Source organism: Cupressus sempervirens, chromosome 2 (genome assembly GCF_028749045.1).
Source record: "Cupressus sempervirens isolate cs-2001-9-10 chromosome 2, ASM2874904v1, whole genome shotgun sequence".
Taxonomy (NCBI): Eukaryota; Viridiplantae; Streptophyta; class Pinopsida; order Cupressales; family Cupressaceae; genus Cupressus; species Cupressus sempervirens.
In genome coordinates, this window is record NC_143119.1 from 391,399,324 (window position 1) to 391,423,103 (window position 23,780).

Consider the following 23,780-nt stretch of genomic DNA (forward strand, 5'->3'; position numbering starts at 1 on the left):
TGAGCATCTGATACCTTTGATCTTTTATTGATGTCAAGGCTTGTAGGTATTTTTCCTAGGTATGTACCTCATCCATTAATCCAAAATCCTAGTTCACTATGGATAACAATTTGTCTAAACTTGACTAAATATGGTGCAATAGGTTCAAGTTCCCCTATATTATTTGTACACCTTTCTCCTCAAAATTGTCATGTCATTGCTAACATGCTTCTAAAAATGAGTCCAATTTTACCATCCTTGTGTCTTTCTTATCTAATGCCTTAGCAAGAGTGATCTCTAGATTATCTAGGTCAATAGGACCCACAACCTCATCAAGATAACCTCTTAATACTTCATTTTTCTTTCTATGTGCTATCAACTTAGACTTAGCCTAGTCCATATGTCTAAACAGCTCCTTCATGCCCGTAGTGATCATTACTTTTGCAATGTCTATCATGGACCTTCCCAACATGATCTCCTTGATCTAGTAATCCTTAAGATTTATTTAGTTAGTGTTAGCATGTGGAGGATGAATGGTTATATGTGCAAGTAAGTCCTAATATTGGTTCTTCATTATGAAGGCCAATGTTTGCACATCACCCATCAGTGGCTTAGGATTCTTAAATTCTTTCATTAATTCCTTCATTCCCTCCTTGACTGTCAAGTCCAACTATCTCTTCTATCAAAGCATGACCTCCTTATTTAGACATGTCAATGTAGTGCCCATTGTAGACATGTACTTGACTGAAGGGGTGGTTTCTACTACAAGCCCCTTTCCCATATTGGTCCTCTCTAGAGTCTTTTCTCATTTAGAAAGATCAACAATTGGAGTCTCTTTATTTGGTTGGGCTAAGGTCCTAGCCTTGGTATCATGAGGAGTTTTTTGAGGCTCTTTAGGTATTTTACATTCCTCTAATACTTCATTGGCATGCAATTGTTGGGGCTTAGCTTCCTTTGTCACTTATTCTTTAGTTCCTATAACTTGAGGAAGTGGAGTCACTAAGCCTTTATACAAGAATGTTAAGTCCTGATATGGTGGTGGTGGAACACCCAAAGGTCCTTGAGGTAGAGGTGGCAATTGATTATAGTCCTCTAATAAGGATTCACTCCTAGGAGTATCTCTTAACTTCTATCCCACCATATTAGTACCTAATGGCATGAAATCAAAATCAGAGAGGTTGAAGAAATAATTTTATTGACCCTCTACATTAGGTATCCATTATTGTTTCTCATCTTCTAATGTTGAAACCTAAATAGATTCTTTCAGAGCAAATGGAGGTGTCACTATTGGACTTCTTCTCCTTTCCTCTTCCATTTCCCTAGCTATACAAATCCTTTGGGTTAAGGGGACATATTCAATGGGTTCCCCTTCTCTTTCCACCTCTACTTCTAGGATAGTTTCAAGCACCAGTGGGGGTGGAGTGTTATTCTTCTTTAGTCTTCTCCTTCATGTTCCCACCATAGTCAATTCAATCCTTGTCCTTTTTGGAGTTGAGGGGTAGGCTTATTCCTCTTGTGTAGCCCTTCTCCTCTTATTTTTACCCTTATACACCCTAAAGTACTTAACCTCCCTCTCATATTGATATACCTTTTCTAACCTCACTAGTGATTGAGAAGGGAAGGTTGATGTTGAAACTAAGGTACCTTATCCTTTGATTGGCTATGTAGTGGCTTGTAGGGGTACAACCTAAGGAATTGAATCCATTGTAAATGGATTCTTTATATAGTAATTTTTCAACTAGATAATATGTCTAGCCCTATTATTGATGTTAGAATTTTCCTCTCTTTTGATCTCTCAATTCATTATTGGTCGGTCATAGATCTTCTCCCTTTTAGGCAAAGGATCCAAGATCTCTTCGATATCCTTCTTCACAACCTTTAGTGGGATCTTTATTTTGAGCACCTTCTCTACTAGATATAGAGCCATCCTATAATAATACCTCATTTGGATATTATAGTTGTTTAGTTTATTCATCCAATGATCCTCTAATGCATCCTCGTATAGGAACTATTTCCCTACTAGATGCTACACCATTTCAATGTTTTTGAATTATGGGTGAGGGGAGTTGTACTCTTCACGTTGTTATTGGTCCCATTCTAAATTAAAAGTGATAATATTTTTATTTTTCTTGACTTCAAAAGCACCAATTGTCATGGGCAACACCCATGTTTTCTTGTATTATCTTCTCACTCTATTTTTTGTAGACATGAGTTGGCGGGAAACATCATTTTTGCATAATCAGCTTCAATGAATCTAATGATTGCACATATGGAGCTATCACTTGCCACTCTATATTTCACACTTTTCTATTAGATTTTCTTCTTAACCAGTTGTGAATACACCACATAGGGCCAAGCATGAGCATCTTGCATGCTCCCCTTTTTGTAAAGTCTTGGGTAGTTTGTGGTCCTTTCCACCAGTAATTACACCATGTATAATGTCATATAGAATCCCAGATAGTCTTTCATAGCTATGAGTTGCTCATGCACATTACCACTAAGGATAGTAGCCCAGTCTAATGACATCTTTGTTGTCCTGATAGTATTAATAAAATGGACCATCTAGGTGTGAAGGTGTCCTTTTGTAGGTAGTCCCATTACCCTTCTCAAAAGCACAATTTTTTACCCAATATAATCCTTCATATACCCTTGGGTCATGTCTACTTTACTAACTCTGTGGCCTACTAGTTTTCTATCTATTAGGAAGGAGGATTGAATTGTTTCATTAGCTTCCTTTTCAATCTCTTGTTACGATCTCTCTACTCAGTCATAGGTTATCTTTAAATATTTATTAGCTCTAGGAAGATGGAAGACCTTCTTGACATTTCTCACTCAAAGGTCTAGGACTATCTCCCCTCTGACACTCTTGACAACCTTCTTTTTGGTCACACAGTTTTCTACAAGAGCCATTATAAGTTCTGAGGACTGAATGGATGTAGGATGTGACATTGCATTAACAAGTCCTAATTTGATAAGAGCTCACACCATCATAGATCTCTCTTTTGTTTTGTTGTAGATGGTAAGAAATCCATTCAAATCTATATGACCAAGCTCGATATCTCTGATCTCTACATGGCCTTCTCAAAATTGGAATTTCCTTGGTGCAGTACTTGAATACAATAGGTTTTGGAGCTATCTTTTCCACCATTGAAGAGGATGATGGTGCTATCTTATTTCCACAAGAGAGGAAACATTAGTTTAGAAACCTAAAATTTGACCTAAAACAAACTCTAATTGCCCCAAAACAAATAAAAGACTAAGTAAAAATCAAGCAAAATAGTCAAAATCCAATCAATCTCCCCTAATTTCCCTAATATGTTTTTTACCACATCTAGTGCACCCTTATTGGTGCACTAGTGTGCTAAAGGGCCCCTAATTGGCCTTTGAGCATAGTTGCACATGTGCTCACATGCACACCTTGGTCAGGTGTGCATATGTGTTGTGCAAGTACAAGTCAAGGGGGTGTGAAAGTTTGGAGAAGAAAAGAGAACATAGTGAAGTTAGAAGAATGAGGTGGCATGGGGTTTCATATTGATCTTGAGCCCCAGTGTACACCTTCATGGGTGCACACCCTTGTAGGTGTGCGCATGCACAAGTGTGCATGTATGCATCTCCAAAAGGATATTAGTGTACACTTGCACGCTGACTGCACCTATGCACCTTTAGGAGGAATTTGTGTGCACTTAAGAACTTAAAATATCAAAAACTTCAACTTTATTTAGATCAAACTCTCCTTACTTTCTACTCAAATATTGGGGATTGACACAAAATCCTGTAAGGAAACATGCAAGAAAGAATATAATCATTTCCACATAACCCATAATAGATCTGAAATAAATATAGAATTAATAATCCACATGCAAGAGGATAGACAACCTACCTATAAAAATGTGACACAAGATATACCCTGGGAAACCCTCATTGAGGGAAAAAACTGAGCCTCCTAAAGCATCCATCACCGTGTATTATTCAACAAAAAATATCATTACAATACAACCATGGAAGCATTCAAAGCCATAGCCATAACCAAGAAATCCATGTGAACAAGCATGAGTCCACACATCCCACACTATGCTTCCAACCTTCACAAATGCTCCCTTGGCTAACCTATCAAGCCTTGTCCCGCTTGACTCTTTCCTTTTGCCTTTTTTGTCTTCTCCTTGTCACTACAACTACCCTTTTGATTGCTTATATACTAGCAAGTCTCACTAAACCACCAAGTGGAATTACATAAACCATGTGCTACATAACCCATTGACCCCACATTTAATATTGAAAATTTAATTCTTTTCCTCAATATTAAATAATTACATGAAATATTATCACAATGTTACAATAACACTCATCAAGTATATCCCATGGGAATCTTTACATGTTATACATCCATCTAGGTGCAAAATTACATAATAAAATAAAATAATACAATATAACAATATTATGTAATGTGTGCAACACCCATAATCTCAACAATCTCCTACTTGTTGTATATATTGCATAGGGTCAACCTGTAGTGACATATATGAACAAAAAAAAATCCCTCCTAGCACATCCACCATAATGGATCAAAGTGCATGAAGTGCTCCATCTTGGTACCCACAAAAAAATCAAAATATCTAGCATCTCAAACATAAATCATCTCACCTCCTATTATGCCACTACCATCGAACATCAAAGAAGCCATCCAAAGAGAAAGCCACCCAACCTATCACATTAGAAGATCATAAAATCTTGTACCAACTGAAATGCCAAGCACAAAAACTTGATCCAAAGATAATCACATGTATTTTTAGTTACCAAAATATCTGTATCTAAAATAATACCCACGACAAGTGCCAAACTCATACAACTATCCATACCTCCAAAGATATACCAAGTGAATCTCACATTATCAACATATCCAATCTATAACCTGCAATCACAAGCCTCAAGAGACATATCTGCCACATATATACCAAGAAGCTCTGACTACAAAAGATAATGTCAAATCTATAACCAATCCACTCACAACATCTCAAAGAAGTGAATCTATGTAGTCTCAAAGACATCCACAACATATAAATCAATAACCTGCAAGAACAAATCTAATAAAAATCTCCAACAGTCTCCCAAGCTCTCCATAACCAACAGAGGAAAGAGATAAAGGAATAACCATGTCATCTCTCACATGACATACATGAGGACAAACTAGTGATCACAATCTCTAACCAATCTAAGATCCAATGTAAGCAAAACCGGATATCTAGGAAGATAACCAAGACCTAAGAGAAACCATGCAAATCATAACATGTATCATGTCCTTCTATACACACCTCTAAGTGTAAACTATGCAACTATGATCTTCTCCATAAAACCCCAACAAGAAGCTACAATAACACCCAAACCATACCATATAACTAATCATTGATGTAAGTCTCTCACAAGAATATCAAACTCATAAACCAGTCCTAATCCAAGGAATATGCCCAATATAAAACCACCTTCCAAACTAAACTATCATAACAACATATGCAAATGGAGATAACCAATGCTAAATCATCTCTCAAATGAACCCTCTAGAATTAAATCAAGTACAATAGCCCAAGTACCATATCCATGAAAGACAAGCATAAACATAATGCACCTAAGAGAAACAATGGGCTATACCTCTACAGTAATGAGAATGCTCATCAAGATATGCAAGTCTTTAACCAAGACTCATCTAAGAACAATCTCTTCTCAAGTCCATATTAGGTGAATGCCCCTCAGACTCTCCTGCTAAAACCAAACAATTGTCCCAACAAATAATTCTCTACTCCAAGAGAAATCATCATCACCATCCTCTCTAAGTATCCATGAGAATCTATAACCAATCAATCCATGCCAACTCCAAATGCAACATAGCAATATCATGTGTTGGAAATATGGCCAATCAATCAAATAAGATGAGATATGTGGTTTTCATTTATGGCAACATATGTTTTATAGTTTAGTTATGATTATTTGTGATAGAAAATTGTCTAAGTATTGGACAATGATATACTAGTGTGATGAGTTCTATTGATTGCAAAATATTCCTTAAGAATATTCTCTTGCACAGTTGACTAGTGATGCATAACATCATCCTAATGATGTATACCACTATGTGTGTATGTATGAATAATTGAGTTCAAGTTATGAAGGAAATATTGATGTAGATATTCCACAGTACAGAACAAAGCATGTCAGAAAATTGAGTTGTACAACTTAAAGAACTATTTTGGTAACAAGAATAATTATTAAGTCTTGATGAGTCAACTCTAAGGATGATATGAGAGCTAACTAAGGAAGGATTTATCAATATGTTTGATATAAGTAAAAACCATTATTTGTGAAGTTAACAAGAAATATGGTGTGATATGATGTATGTAATATGATAATGCAAGATATGATGCAAGTTGATATATGTGCAATTTCTCTTTGTTTATGTCATTGAGTGAACTAGATGAAAGATTTTCTATAGGCTACTAAAGCCTTGTATGAAGAAAGATCTACTATATCTAATCAGAAGAATTGTGAAGCACAATAGTGATCTAGTATTGTATGTCTATCTATTCTTTTGAAGAACTTAACTATATAGTTGCATGTTAGGGTAGTGGGCTCTTCTTGCACACATTTGTATATAATCTACCAACTCCTAACAGGGTTGAAGCAACTCTTAATAGGGTTAGTAACTCCTAACAGTGTTGAGGCTTCTAACAAGTCCTAGTCTCCTAATAGGGACTCAACACACTATATATTCTTCATAGACTCTTAATAGGGTCAATATCCTTAACCAAATTCTTTATATAGTGAATCATCTTGTGGGTTTCATCCCCATCAGGGTTTTCCCTTCATTAGGATTTCCTTAGTTAACAAAATATGGTGTTATGAGTTCTCTTTATATATGGTTGTTTATACTATTCAGCATTATTAGCTTACTTTCTTATGTATGTGGGAGAGTAATTAATAATATCTAGTTGTGGGAAAAAGTTTGGAAAATACTAACCCCCCCTCTCATTATTTTCTATTTCTAACAATTGGTATCAAAGCTTAGTTATTCAGAAGAGGCTTAATAGCTTCAATAAAACCCCTATGGATATGGAACAATTGAAGAAGAATCTTGAAGAAGCTCTTGAGAAAATTGATCTCCTTACTAATGAAAGAGATGGCCTAAAGGATAGATATGAAGATGAAAAAGCTTAAATTTGTAAACTAAAGAGAAAGATAGATAAGCTAAATCAAAAAGGACCTAGTGAGCAGACTAGTGATGATGAAATTGAACATCTAACGAAAGAAAATGAGATTTTGAAACATGAGTTAAATATAGTAGAACTTAAACTAAGTCTTAAGAAAAATGGAGGTAAGAATGATTCTAAAATAAAAGTTGAAAATACAAATATAAGATCCCAGTTAAGAAAAGTAACATTTGAGTTAGAATCTATCAAGTTGGAACATGTAGAATTATCTACTGTGAAAGGTGAATTGATGCAAACTAAACAGAAACTTGAGAAATTGTATACCAGTAGTGAAAAGATTGAAGAACAAATGTTTGTACAAAGACCTAGTTATGATAACACTAGACTTGGATTCTTTCTTGGACAATCTGCCAAGAAACCTGTTAAAAGAAAAGAACTTGATCCTCTTGACATCAAGAAAGATATAAACATGAGTAAATTTGATGATACATATAAATACAAAGAGAATATTATTCACTCTAAGAAATCTAAAGAATCTAATCAAGATGAGAAGAATAAAGAAACAAGAAAGGAATCTCATGTTAGATACTTTACATGTGATGAACCTAAACATATTGAAGACAATTGCAAAGGTAAGTTTTTCAAACCTATTTCAAATTTTTATTGTCATAATTGTCATGGATTTGGACATAATGTAGTAGATTGTAAGAAACCTAAATTTGATAATGATAATACAAATAGTAGAATGTTTAGGAATACTAACCCTATAGACAACAAAAGAAGATCTCATAGCAATGAAAGTGGAGAAAGAAGATAAATTGTTTGTTACGGATGTAATAATCTTGGATACATCACAAGGAATTACAAAGCACCTAATAACCAATATAATGAACAAAGAAGGAATGTACCTATATGTCAGTTATGTAATAACTTTGGATAGATAGCAAGATTCTGCAGAATGGATAAAAGAAACCATACTAGGAATCAGAATTACAGAAGGAACAACAGAAGAAATGATGATTGTCTAAAGGAAGAAATGAAGGAATAGATAGAATATTTCAAGGAAACATTTGTAAAGGCAAAAGAATCTAGAAGTTCTCATACAATTCTAGAAGAAGTAAATCTTAATGCACCTGATAAGATAGTAAAGTCACTCATTGTCTGTGACTCATCCTACCTAAATTGAGCATTCATAGTAAGACAACATGTCAGTTAAATGAAAAATGATGTTAGAGATAATACCAAAAGTTATATATTTATTAAACACTGAGAGAAGTCTATAGTAAAGTGCACATTGCTTGATATGATTAGTATGAGGTTATGCAGAAAATGATCTCTCTATTACATAGAGACAGTATTTTCAATTTTTTGTAGATACACATTAAATGTGAAGTACAGATTGTAAAAGATTTATATGATGTAATTGATTTATGAGCATCATTTTCTTGTGTGAAATCCTAAGTGCAATATTGAAGAGTGATTTGATAGCTATTTGAAGTGTTGAAGAAGTTTGCAAATATGTGTGATCGCTAAAAGCCCTAAATGTGAAGTTGAGGTATTTTGTCCAAATTTATTGAGCATATTTTAGTAAAAAAATAGCTATGACAACATGAGAAGTGTTTGATATTAGTGATAGACATAGATATGCTTTCAAGAAATACCCATTTGTTTCTCTACTTGATGATCCCATTAGAGAATTTTTGTAAGTGTCAGAAAATGTTCTTTATATCGAGGACATAAGAAGTTATATTCACTGTAAGATAGAGAGCATAGGAGATACTAAGATCCATAGAGAGTTGGAGAAAATGTGCAACAATGCTTTATCATTGAAATTAAAATATGTAAACCTAGAACCACTTAACCTAGTGGAGTACATGTTATATATGGACTTTGAAAACCATGAGTGGACAAGAATTATTTTGAGCAGATTCCATGATCACCTTCTATGGTTAGGAGATTCAAATATATTTATTGATAATGACCTAATTTAGAAGGTCACTAGTTTGAGCAATGAAGGATGCAATCCCGTGAATATAATTTTTGCAGAACGGTTGAAACAAATCTCAACATGAGATTTGATGGTAGAAAAATGAAGGTTAACACCATTCAAGATGAAGGAGTAAGAATCCTCAACAAAATTTTGGGTTATAAATTTAACCATGGATCTAGGATAGATTCAATCCTAGCCAAATTTCTTCACGTAGCTTATATGATGGTAAAAAGGGGTGAAAAGGTTAACCTATGTGATATTATCTAAACTCAGTTGTTGGATAACATAACAAAGATCAAGAAGACCAAGAGTGCAGTCTTTAGGTTTGAATCCCTATTGAGTCATATATTCTTCTACGGAGAAAAGAAGTTTCCTGGCATTTCAAATTGGAGCAGAAGCCAATTGCAATGCAAATTATCACTAGAGTTTATAGATCTAAGTTGGAAATAGTCAGAGACAATGATATTGATAGAATGATGAAATCATTCCAAGCTGAAATGAAGCAAAGGTATAGGATACCACCAGTGTTGATAGAGAAATACAAGGATGAATTGTGTTTCATGGTAGAAATAGATTTCACATGCATGGAGGCAGAAGTTCCTCGAATAAAGTTTATTGAACCTATGGGTTATGAAATGAGCACTAAACTAATTGAAGGCTATGCACAGATAATTCTACATTCTAAAGTAGATTTTGGATGTGCTAGATGGGGTATAGATACTGAGAAGATGAAAGAGGTCCAAAAAAACTAATGGACAAGGACACCAAGAAGAAGGTAGAAAAAATAATTGATTCTATCTAAAAAGAATCAGGGATGTCTAAGAAAGAATTTCAACAGGAGAAAGGGATAGCCTTAGAGATGAAGGCTAGTGGTCAAACTAAAATACTAACTCCTACACCTATTGCAATGACTGGACCTACTATAGAGGTCAGAATTGCACAGACAAGTGCACAAGCACCTACAGTGCCATATGCAATAGTTACATAGTAGAAACCCTTGAGGAAACAAAAGGAATTAGTGGAAAAGAAAATAGGGGAAGCAACTATGCCAAGAAATTCTACAAGACTTGAGAAGTACAAACCTATGCAAACCCCCTCTCCTAAGAAAAGAGTTCAGTGAACACCAAGTGGATTGAGTAAAAGGAAGAAAACCTTGTAGAATAGTTCCTCAAAATCCAAAGAAGAGACTAGTGATAGACCAGTAGAGCTTGCAGTACAAGAAGTAAAAACTTTAGCAGGAAGGAGAGCATGGAATCCTAAAGTAGAAAATCTTAACATGCAAACCATCAATGACAAAAATTTTGTGAAATTGAATAAGTATTATGATGTGTACAATAATATGGATAGGAGATAGCTAGAGAATGTCGTAGTTAGAAATATGATTCTAAAAGATAAAAGATATGATAGCATAAAAGGTCAAATCCTTGAAGATTTGTATAATAGACTAATAAACAAAAAGAGTAGAGTGATTGAGGAAGAAAAACAAATAAGGATAAATATAGTGAAAAAGATATGTATAGTAAATAAGGAAGAAGAGTTAGAAGAAATTTTAAAAGGTATAGCACCCTTGTTGAGGAATAAGAAAAGTTCCATTCTTCTTATGGGAGGAAATTATGAAGAAGTAAATATGGAAACTGAAAAGGCAATAGTCACATACATGTCTACTTTTCCTAAGGAGACTGAGAAGAGTGTGCAGTCAGGGGAAACAAGCCCCACTGTGGCAGTAGTTATTCCTTCTCATAGTTTTGAGCAACTAGCTAAGGCTTAAATTTCAATTGATTCACCACCACACATTACTATTGATAGTGAATCCATGCAAGTGGATAGCATGAATGTAATAATAGATAAAACTAAAGATCCATTCAAAGATTTTGGCCCTGACAGTGTTGGCAATATTGTGGACTATAGTAACTCTACTAATAAAGACAAAGAGGAAGATCAGGAGCAAAAGAAAGAAGATATATTTTCTGAGAAGAAATTTGGAGTTGTGTTAGCTAGCACTGAGGCAGTTACTACAAGTGTATCTATAGCCACAGTTAAAATGACACCCTACACACCACCTACATAGGTAGCAGTGGTCACCATAGTAGAACAATCAGATGATGAAGTTGAAGCACAAAACCTTATATCTTCTTTAAGAAAAAAATTTCAAAAGAAATAAGTAAAGCCAATTGAGAAGACTCTAACTTTAGTTTTTGATAGATTAGAGAAGACAGCAAGTTCTATGGATATATCTACAGACATTTAGCAAAGAGCAACAATTTTGTGTAAAACTTTTGACAATGAGTTTACAACGCTTACTAATGTTGCTACAATGCAAGCATAGACTAAGCATGATGCTAGTCTTCTTAATACTATGTGTACAAATATAAGGAATGATATGGAAACATTAAATATATATATATATTAAGGTATTGAGGCAGAGAATAGAGGAAGGGAAGTAGATTTATGCTAAGTGCACCTTGGCATACCTTCACCTTCACAATTTTGATGAACAAATCAAAGGAAAGATAATTGAGTTATAGACTCTTACTGATAACTTTCTAAAACAAGATCAGAAGTTAGAGAATTTTGAGCATACAATGGAAGTAATTCATTGTAGCATCCAGGGTATACAAAAAGAAAAAGAGAAATCCCTAAAAAGATTTTAACTTTTGAGAGACCACTTATCCCCATAGATTACATTGTTATAGAATCAGTTGGAGGAATGCTTGGCAACTAAAATTTCATATGAAAAGTTTGTGGTCATAGACTTGAATGCAGAAAAGTTAGCCACATATGCCTTGCATGCACTAATAAGTGTGTCAGATACACTACAAGACAGTTGGAAGAAACACCTTACATAGTTGGAGACTGAATTCAGTGGTTACTTTTCCAAATTTTGATGTAACTTTTAGGTTTTGACAAGATTTTCCTTTTGTTGACACCTTTGTCATTGATGTCAAAGGAGAGGAAAATTGAATTATAGTTGTATTTTGAAGTATAGCAATAACCTTTTCTTCAAGAAAGCTTTGTAATCAGAGTTACAAGGGATGTAATATTTTTGGATGTAATCTTTTTAAGATTTATTGTGTTATGCACGTTTATTTACTTTGATTGGTATGGCACCATTTTTTTGGGGACTTAGCCAATTTTCCCAAAATGTTTCCATCAATGCCAAAGTGGGAGATTCTTGATAATATAGCCAATTAGTCAAATAAGATGAGATATGTGGTTGTCATTTATGGTAACATATGTTTTACAGTTCAATTATGATTATTTGTGATGGAAAATTGTCTAAGTGTTGGACAATGATACATCAGCACAATGAGTTCTATTGATAGTGAAATGTTCATTAAGAATATTCTCCTGTGTAGTTGACTAGTGATGCATAACATCATCCTCATGATGTCTATTAGTACATGTGTATGTACGGATAACCGAGTTCAAGTTATGAAGGAAATATTGATGTAGATATTTCATAGTACAGAATAGAGCATGTCAGCAAATTGAGTTGTATGACTTATAGAACTATTTTGGTAAAGAATAATTATTAAGTCTTGATGAGATGACTCTAATGATGATATGAGAGTCGACTGAGGAAGGATATATGAATACGTTTGATATAAGTAAAAAACTTCATTTGCGAAGTTAAAAAGAGATATGGTATGATATGATGTATGTAATACGATAATGTAAGATATGATGCAAGTTGATATATGCATATTTACTCTTTGTTTATGTCATTGAGTGAACTAGAGGAAAGATTGTCTATAGGCTACTGAAGGCTTGTATGAGGAAAGATCCGATATATCTAATTAGAAGAACTGTGAAGCATAGCAATGATCTAGTAAATGTATGTATATCTATTCTTTTGAAGAACTTAACTGTATAGTTTCATGTTAAGGCAATGGGCTCTTCTTGCACACATTTGTATATAATCTACCAACTCCTAATAGGGTTGAGGCTTCTAACAAGGAATTGAGACACTATACATTCTTCATAGACTCCTAAGAAGGTCAATATCCTTAACTAGATTCTTTATATAGTGAATCATCTTGTGGGTTTCATCCCCACCAGAGTTTTTCATTGGCTAGGGTTTCCCTAGTTAAAAGAATATGGTGTTATGAGTTCTCTTTATGTATGGTTGATTATACTATTCAGCATTATTGTTTTACTTTCTTATGCATATGAGAGAGTAATTAATAATATCCAGTTATGGGCAAAAATTTGGAAATTATTGATTCACCCATCACTCTCAGTATTATCTATTTCTAACATCATTAAGTATCCAGCTTATGATCAATGTAATCAATACTAAGAAACTAAACCAAGATCAATGTCAAATTTTTAACCATGGCCTCAAGAACATAAACATGACAACATGATAAAAACCATCTCAACTAAAGAGATAACATGTTCCATATGAGCATACTATAACATGTCAAAACTTTGAACATAAATCAAGAGTATACCATGACATAAAAATAAAACCATCCTAACACCAAGGATAACATGTCAAATCAAAGCATAAACCACATTTTTACCAAGAATCTGTTAGTCCTAAAAATGCAACCATCTCCACATACTATGAAGAACCATCTCTATACACTATGAAGATAACCAAGAACCCCATGATTCCACAAGATCTAACCATCTTCACACACCATGAAGATAACAAGTGCACCATGCAAAATGTCAAAGATGCTTCTACAGCAACAGGATCTAAGACAAACCTCTAACATCAATAAACACTCAGTAAATATATCAATGCCAAAAAAATCCCACTCAACCATGGTACCAAGGCATCATAAAACCCATCTCCTACATGTAGATCTCACAAGTCTACACTCACACAACCAAAGTGTTAGTACCAAGTGAAACCAAGATCTCCAAACCAAGAAGATACAAACCAAATTAGGAACTAATTATGCATTGTCACCCCATCACTATCACAAGCTCTCACTAAATTGTGTATCCAAGCTATCCATGACATCATGATGAAAAACCATCAAAGAACTCAAAGTGCACATCATGAGCTCCTCAAAAGAAACCAAATAACCATGACCCCCAATGAAAAAGATATACCACCATAACCAAATTAAGAATCCAAACAAATGAACATCAAGGTTGTACCTATATATCCAATCATGTCATGCCAAAATCTATGGAACCATGATCACATCCATGAATCAAGTATCTAACTCTCAATATGTCCAATGTGTTAGCATAAAATAGTCAACCACAATCCTCCACCATGATTGTACCCAGCAACAACATCTCATCCCTTCTACATGAAGAAAAAAGTTAGCAAATCATGTGACTTAGGGCATAGACAACTCAAGTCCAAGTCACCAATCTAAACATGCATCAATAATGAAAGATCAATGGGCAAAGAGAACCCATAACAAAGCCATAAATGCAACCTGTAAGTATAGATCATTTATAATATTGCACAACTTGTAGACTCAACAAGTCATCATACATATCCAAACTAAACATTGATAACAATATCATCATGAGACCAATCTAAAATATAAACTAAGTATACAATGACATCAAATCCAAATCTCCAAAATATACAATGTCATAAACTCATAATGTTACCATAGTCAATATATACCATAAACTATTTAGATTAATATATCACCAAAAAAACCATGCCAAACCTACATCAAATCAAAACCAATGTGTAGAGATCTCCAAGAGCTTTCCCTTGACTACTCGAAGTCTTAAATCCTACTTTGTATGCCCAAATTATGCCCTAATTTTTGCTCAAAATAAATAATATCTAACTTTTAGGTTCTTAAAACCTAACAAAAATTCAAAATCACAAAACCAAACCTATAGCAAGTTGTAGTGCTTTGAATTAGCTTTCCAATGCCTATAAGAAGTCTAAAATCTGATATATTGAGAGAAAGTTATGGTCATTTTACTAAGATAGTCTTTTTACCATTTTCACTACATTTTTTTCTGATGAAAATTTTGACGGGATTAAATTTGATGGCCATGACGGGCTAAATCTTAAAAACTCTTTCATTTTTTCTGAACATGGACAAACTAGGGCATATTATATATCAAAATTTATGGAAACATCGCCCTAGATCCAATGGTGAGGTTTATTTTTACCCAAGGGGCCATTTTTACAAGCTCCACTAAAACTCTCATTTAAATGAAACATCCAAAAAACTCTTTTGTCCAACAATTTCACATGGCCAAAATCTACCAACATCCCACATAATAGAAAACTCAAAACACTTAGATCTACAATAAATAACTCACATATCTTGCCCTTTCTTTTATCCTCTGATGCATTCCCATGGATTCAATCTAGGGTTACAACAATAAAACCATAGCTCTTATACCACTTGTATGGAAACATTGAAGAAAGAATATAATTCTTTTCACATAACCTATAATAATCCACATGCAAGAGAATAGACAACATACCCATAAATATGTGACACAAGATATACCCTGGAAAACTCTCATTGAGAGAAAAAAACACAGTCTCCTAAAGCATCCATCACCATGTATTATTTAGCAAAAAACACCATTGCAATACAGCCATGGAAGCATTCAAAGCCATATCCACAACCAAGAAATCCATGTGAACAAGCATGAATCCACACATCCCATGCCATGCTTCCAACCTTCATAAATGCTCCCTCGGCTAACATGTCAAGCTTTGTCTCACTTGACTCTTATCTTTTGCCCTTCTTGTCTTCTCCTTGTCACTACAACTACCCTTGTGGCTTCTTATATACTAGCAAGTCTCACAAAACCACCAAGTGGTATTACATTAACCATGTGCTACCTAACCCATTGACCCATGTGCTACCTTACCCATTTCTACTAGGGGGTCCTTATTTCTAGGAGAAATGGGATGTAGATTGTGAGACCACAAAAAAAGGCCCCCCAAAAAAGGAAGAAATGACAAAGGCATTTCTTCATCAGCAAGCATTCTTCTAACATTTGTTAAATGAAAATTGAATACTAAAAATAGCTTTCAAGTTCCTTTATTGTCAAAACCTCAGAGTCTTGAATCTTCAAGCTTAATGTGTGCTCAGTGTATTCATTTCTTTTGATGTTTCAAAGTGTAGTATATCATGAGCTTCTATAAACTCAGAGAGAATCTTTCACTCCATTGATCTATTCATCAAGAATCCTCATAGAACTTGTGTATCAATCACTATCTAACCAAATGAGAGAATCCATTCTGAGGGTTGTTGATGGATCATCAATTTTGCATTATAGGTCCTTATTAATCTCTTTTGATTCTATTTCATGGAGCTTGTAGGTTTCCATTCAATTTTTTCATGAAGCAATTATAGATAATGGATAGCCATCTTGGAGTGCATATCCCAATTGTATGATTACTTTTTAGATCTCTCAGAATCTTTATTTCTTAACACCATCTTCTGTAATTATTTTTTTCTTCTATACCCTGACTACACTTAGACTGTGTGACCAAGGTATTAATGTCATGTCTCAATTCCATTTTAGTTTGATAACCCTTGCATTCCTCTTCTATAAACATTTGGAAACTCTCAAACCAAACAATGATCTTAGTAGTTCTTTGAAAGAAAATCTTTAGTCTAAACCAAAAAGTTTAGACTATCCCTTGCTACTGTCAACTTTGATTTGAAAACACCAATATAGTCAATCATTAAATTTGTAGAAGTGTTGAGAGCTATTGATCAACAACCCTAATTTCAAGATTGAAAGTCCATTACAACTACAAGTTATATCCATCCTCATTTGGGATAAGAAATAAAATCATGAAAATTTTTTGACAAAGAAATACCTCTTCCCTAAAGTCAAAATAAAAAATGAGTGATCTATTGGATACATCAAAAGAGAGTCTTGATTGCACCTAACCCCTAAACTAACAAGAAAGGATAGACACAACTTTTAAAGTAAACACACAACTTGAAATAAACACACAACTAAAAGAAAATAAACTTCTTTAAAAGAAATAGTTGTAGAATATATATATATATATATATTTGAAATGTTTTCTTCCTTTTAGCCCTCAAAGTAATATTTCAGGAACTAGTCATTGACTAGCAATGGGACTAATTCCCCTTGTAGAGAACTTAGCTTGAAAGTATTTTCTCCCAAAATTTATGCAATTTGATAAGGGCCAATCCACAAGTGTTGAAACTTAGTGTGACTACCTAGCTTTTCCTTTTCCTTGTCCCAAAGGAGAACAAGGTCAGATATTCTAAAAGATTTAATTATGGCCCACTTGTCAAACCATCATTTAATGACAGCCTGATGTTTTTACATATTCTCTAAAGTGGCTATCATTTCCACATCCAATTCCAATAGATTCATTCATCTAATATGAACTATATTAGTGTCCTCAACATATCCCTTCACAAATTTTAAAACTAGAATCCTAAGATTGAGTGGAAACACCAGTTCTTGTCAATAGACAAGTAAACATGAAGATGTCCCCAAAGCATTTTTTATCCTAACTTTGTCCATCTATAATGCATATTTCAGCTTAGTGTGCCAATCTTTTGGGTCTTCTTTTAACAATTTCTTTATCACTATAATCTTGTTAGTAGACTTAGCCACATCATTCCCTTGGGGATATTAATTAGAGGAGAACTTAATTATGATCTAATTGTCTAATGCCCATTGAGTAAGGAAGATTGACAAAAAATATGACCCATTATCACATACAAAGACAAACAACATACCAAACCGTGTGACAATGTGTTCTTCAAAGAAATTAGTAACCACTTTTGTTGTGCAATTTTGATAAGTTTTAACTTTTGTCCAGTGTGTACAATAGTTTGTAGCTATGAGGACAAACATATGTCTTGTATATGATGGTGGGTTTACTATCCTATAAAGTCCAGTCCCGACTTGGAAAAAGGGTGTACCTCAAACATTGGTTGTAGTTACATATTGAATCTTTTTCTCTATTGGAACTTGTCTGAAAAATGTGGAAAGAATGTACATGTTCAAATGTATCCTGAAAGACGGTAAGCCAAAAGTAACTTGATCTCAAAATCATGTGAGCTATAGCTTCTGCTAACCCGTGTCCTATGTCATACCTATCCTGAAACTGTTCTAAAACTTCTTTCGCTTCTTCACATCCCAAACACTTAAAATAAACTCCCTCATAGTTTATTTTGTAAATTCTACTATCTTGAACCATATAGGATTCACATTTCATCTTTAGTCCTCTATGCTAGGAACTATTCATCTAGTCAGGGTATTGATTTTGCAAAGTACAATAGACAATATCTTGATAACACACATATTTAATTATTACTTGATCAATATCCTCTTGAGATACTATGATCTTTTGTTGATTCTCAGTGTTGATTTCATCATCAAATATGATTCCATTGTCAGCAATGATCTCATTATCAACAATCATCTTAGTTATTCCTTGTCCTCTCACCAGCTTCATTGATTGAATCTCTATATTAGAATCTTATAATATATCCATCCATTTTGTTTTTCTTTCACCTAATTCATTCTACATCAACACTGTTATGATTATAGGGTTAGGCACAAGGGCATATACCTTACTCCTGAGTATGTAATGAAAAAATTTCTTGATTGTGTTTATCAGAGAAAAAGATTGTTTTTCAAAATTGGAGTAATTCAATTCAGCAATCTTAAATAGACAACTCATGAATGCGATAGGTCTCTCATCCTCTTTGTCTTTCTTTTGAGTGAGAATCCTAGCACATGAATGTTCTAAAGAAAATGAATAGATTTTGAATGGTAAATCATAATTTGGACTTACAAGAACTAGAGCCTTAAAGATGGCCACTTTGATGTCTTCAAAATATTTCTTTATTTCAACAACCCATTCATTCTTTGCTTCTTTCTTGAGAAAGTCATTAAGAGGATGTACTATCTTAGAAAATCCACTAATAAACTTACGTACAAAATCAATTTTTCCAAAGAAAGATTTCAACTCTTTAGGACTATGAGTAGGTGACAGATTAAGAATTGATTCTATCCTTTCAGGAACAATGGATATCCCAAATTCAAAAAGAATATGACCAAGAAGCTTTCCTTTTGTGACTCTAAATGAACATTTTTTAGGATTCAGTGATATACCATACCTTTGACATTGGTTGAATACTTGTTTCAAGTGTGCAATATGAGTACTATGATCTTTTGAAAAGATGGTTAAGTCATCTATATAGAAAACTATGCAATTTTTTTATCATCCCTTTGAATGCTTCATTCATCGCTCTATGGAATGTAGCTCCCATGTTGATCAATCCAAAAGGCATCCTTTGGTATGAAAAGGTTCTCCATTTTTTTGTAAATGGAGTCTTCAATCTATCTTCTTCATCTACCATTACTTGGTTTTATCTAGAATATCTATCTAGAAAAGACATCATTTTATACCCATTCACAATTTGCAATACTTGATCAAGTGATGGAAAAGGGTAGTTATCCTTCTAGGAAGTTAGTTTCAAAATGCAAAAATCCACACAAAGGTGAGTTTCTCTAGTCTTTCTCATTACTAGAACCAAGTTAGAAACTCATGTAGAATGTCAAATTCGAAAGATAATTTTAGCATCAATTAAATTTAAGACTTCTTTCATTATCAAAGGCTCAATTATGGGATTCACTAGTCGTTATTTTTGACAAAAGGGTTTGGCATCAAGCTTCAATATAATGTCATGAGTGATGATTACAAGATCATACATCTTGAGTTCTTCATAACTACATGCTATGATATATTTTTATTCTATAAGTAATTGAAGCATACTCTCTAATTCTTGAGAGTTGCATGTCTTGTCGATTCTTACTAACTTAGGATCTTCCTCTATACTCAAATTATACAAATCACATTCTTTAATCCCTTATTCTTCAATATTTCTTTTACTACATGTTGATACATCTCAATTAAATATATGTTCCAACTCTACCATCCCCTTAGGTACAATATTGGTCTTCAAATTTACAATCCCATCTTCATCCTCTAGCTCATCATCCTCAGGTTTTTCATCAAGAGTATCATCAATCTCTTGTCCTTTGAAAATATCATTGTACATTATGAACTTGAGAATATGTTGGTCATCTTGGAAGACTTGGAAGTTTGTAATATTGTCTAGAATAGATGGGGAAGCAACCAATTTAACTAAAAACCTCTTTAGCTTTGTTCTCTCAATGGGTTGCATCACACTTGCTGAAATGGCAAGGGCATTAGATACCATGTTCTTCTTCTAGAATGGACCTTATGTTCAAGGCCTCAAAATCTTTCAATAAGTTTCAAACTCTTTTTCAATACACAAATAATCTTATATCATTGCAAGAGTAGATTGATTTCACCTTTCTAATGACCAACATAGAGTCTCCTTCAATTATAATAACTTTGACACCTTTCTCTAATGCAAAGAGAAGTTTGTGAATCAAGGTTTCATACTCTACAACATTGTTAGTACATCTAAATTGTAAGTGATATGCTACATAAAAAGACCTACCTTTGGGATTAATTAATTCAATACCTATGCTAACTCCTAATTTACATTTAGAGTCATCAAACATGAGTGTCCAAATTGGTTTTTCTTTGGGCTTTCTGGACTTGTGTTTATTTGTACATAGCTTTTCCTTCAACTGAGTTTTAAAAGATTGTTTCTTTAGGATCTATTATAATCTTTCATGTGGTCGACGTGGTGAGTTTCCACAAATTATCTTTGATAAATGGGTCATTTGTTTCTCTTGTTGACTTTGAATATCCCTAATTAATTAGGTGATTTTATCAAATTGGGGTTTTAGATGAACAACCACTGAGGTCCAACCTTGGCCTTTTACAAAATGTCTTCTCCTTAGGAATTTGATCATCCCTAGTGGAGGATTAGATAAACCCCTACCATCTAAAGAGGCATCATTATATGATGCATTAGAATCTTCCTTTTTTTCTTCATCAATCCCCACAAATTCAAATATGCACATGGTACTTGAACTTTCCTTTTGTCCAACGTGAGTAGTCAAATTCTAAATGACTAACTTTTTGCAACTTGTAAAATCCTGGAAGAAGAAAAATATTTAGGTTTTCTTCTTCACCTAAGCATTGTAAGTTTTCAACCATACTGTCTCCAAAATAAGTCATGAGTTCTTCTTTTGGGGTAGGGATCCTAGATTCTTTATTCAGATGGTTGGGTCTCTTGGTTGAAGTTATGAGAAAGAGACATCACTTTTTAGGATTCTAACTCATCTTGAAAAATTCTACCTCATTTGGTGCATTGTATTCTATTATCATTGTCTTTAGCTTTGACTTAGCATCAATCTTGATGACATTGTTCATTCCCTTCCAAGGTTGCCATAGTTGAGTAAAATTAGTTGAGAACCATCCTCTTAAATATTTTGTTCATTCTCTACTTAGTAGTAATCTGTATATTTCTAGATTTTTACCACATGTATGTCTATAATGTCTTGAATTCAAGAGTCTATAGTTAACTATATTCTAGCATCTTTCAATACCCTAATAACTTTCACTTTTGTCTTGTCGAGTTGTTTCACTATCTGATTTGAGGGTTGAGGAGTGACTCCCAACCTTTGAGTATCGAAAGTGGCATGATGTTATAAGAAGCTCCTAAATCTATAAGAGAATTGTATAGGTTTTTTCCAAAAAAAAATTGATTGAGCAAAAAAAAAGGCACTTCAGCCTTGTCTTTATACATGGTAGGCATTGCCTGAGAAGTGTTGACTTATTGTGATGTTGTCTTTTGAGGGACTATGCTTGTGTTAGGCATTTCCTTTGCATGATCAAGAGTCTTTAGCACCACTTTGCTTTCATTAGGGAAAATTTTTAACATATCGAACATGCACATATTAGCCTTGCTTCTCTTTAAATCTTCCACTACACTATACTTTTCATTTGCCCATACATAATTCTTCAAGATTGTAGGTATGTTCCCTTGATTTTGTTGGCCAACCTAGGGTTCTCTAGTAGGTACAAGATTATGTTAGCTCTTGGATCAGAAGGTGTTGGATACAAGGTAGGAGGAATCCCATCAATCATAGGTTCCCTTTAGTTTCATAAATTGTAAGTATTTTGATTGTCATTTTAAAAAGCTAACATCTCTTCTAGTTGAGGATCTAATTCTTGACTAAATAGAAAACTGAATTCTTCATTAGCTGGTTGCTCCATTTCAGGATTTTGTGGAGAATTGTAAGATTTTAACATCATAGCATTTTATTTTGTAGGAGACTCACTATTATTTCCTTGTGAATTCTAGTTCACTTCTTGATTTCTATTAAAATATGAGCAACCATCATTAGGCATGTTTTGATTACTATCATACTAGTTAATGTCAACAAACTAAGCATTGGTTTTATTATTAGTAGGGATACTTTCATTGTTTGGTAAAGTATTCCATTGTTGATTTTTTCTTTGGAGATTGTTGTTGTGATTTGGAGGATTGTAATTGTTCCCTATGTTTTTATTTCCCATATTGTTATTTCTACTAAAATTCTTGTTGTTGTTCTGACCATAGTTGTTTTTGTAAGGGCCTACATTCATTCTTTGAAAGTTCTTGTTCTGCCCTTGTGACAACCTCAAATGAGTTAATTCGTTAATAAATTAAGACATAGTCTTCTTTATTTGACCAAAATTAGATGTGATGTTATTTTCTACTTTAGTGAATGTTGTTGCCTTATGCCCAAAGAAAGCAAATTTTGGAGGTTAATATCTAGAGTAAGTTATGGCTAGAACTGGTACAACTGGTGCCTATTGTAGTGGGGCTAGATCCATTGGAATGAATTGACTATCTCTAGTAGGATATGTTGGTATCGTTGTATTCACTTGAGTTAGAACCATCAATCCTTCTCCATTAGGATTGGCTTGTTTGGTAAAGGTAATTACTTCATTGAAGACCTTTTCTAATGTGCTAATGTTTGCAATAGGTAGCCTTCATAGAAAGATAACAGTAAGATGGTCCATAGAAATAAGATAAATCTGGATTGCAACTTCAACTAGTATGCTATAGGGTATTTATGACTTGCAGTTAGCCATGTGAAAGTGATGATTAAAATGTGAAATGGTCTCCCCTGGATCCCTTTTGATTGATATGAACTGATGATGTATCACAATCGGGCTAACAAATGTTTTAAATTGCTCGAGGAACAACTTTTCAAAGGTGGCCCAATTCTAGATACATCCCAGTGGCAAACTCACTTACCAGTTAAAGGAAACTTCTCCCAATGAGTATGGGAATAAATGTAGGACCACATTCTCTTGTTGAACTTTCTTTCAATTCCATATTTCTTTAAAGACTTTGATATGGTCCTCAGTTGTTCATGTTTCTTTGTAGATGAACCTTGGGAAGAATTTATCAGGATTCTTGGGAAGGTCATTAAGTGCACCTTGTAAGTTAATTAGTGAATCTACTGCATTTGCAAAAAAATCCATTGATGGAGGATTCAGTGGAAAAATGGGTGGAGGTAGGTGGAACTAGAGATGGTGAAATTTGGAATGGAAGTGGTAGAATTTGTGGCAGTACTTTGTCACTGTGAGTCCTATGAAAATGACTAAGTTCTAAAAACTCTAGTTCACTATTTGAAGATCTTAAGCTCACTGAAATGGAGATGGTGGATTGGGATCTTCTAGTTTGCATCAATTCTAATAAAAAAACACCTCTATAGAA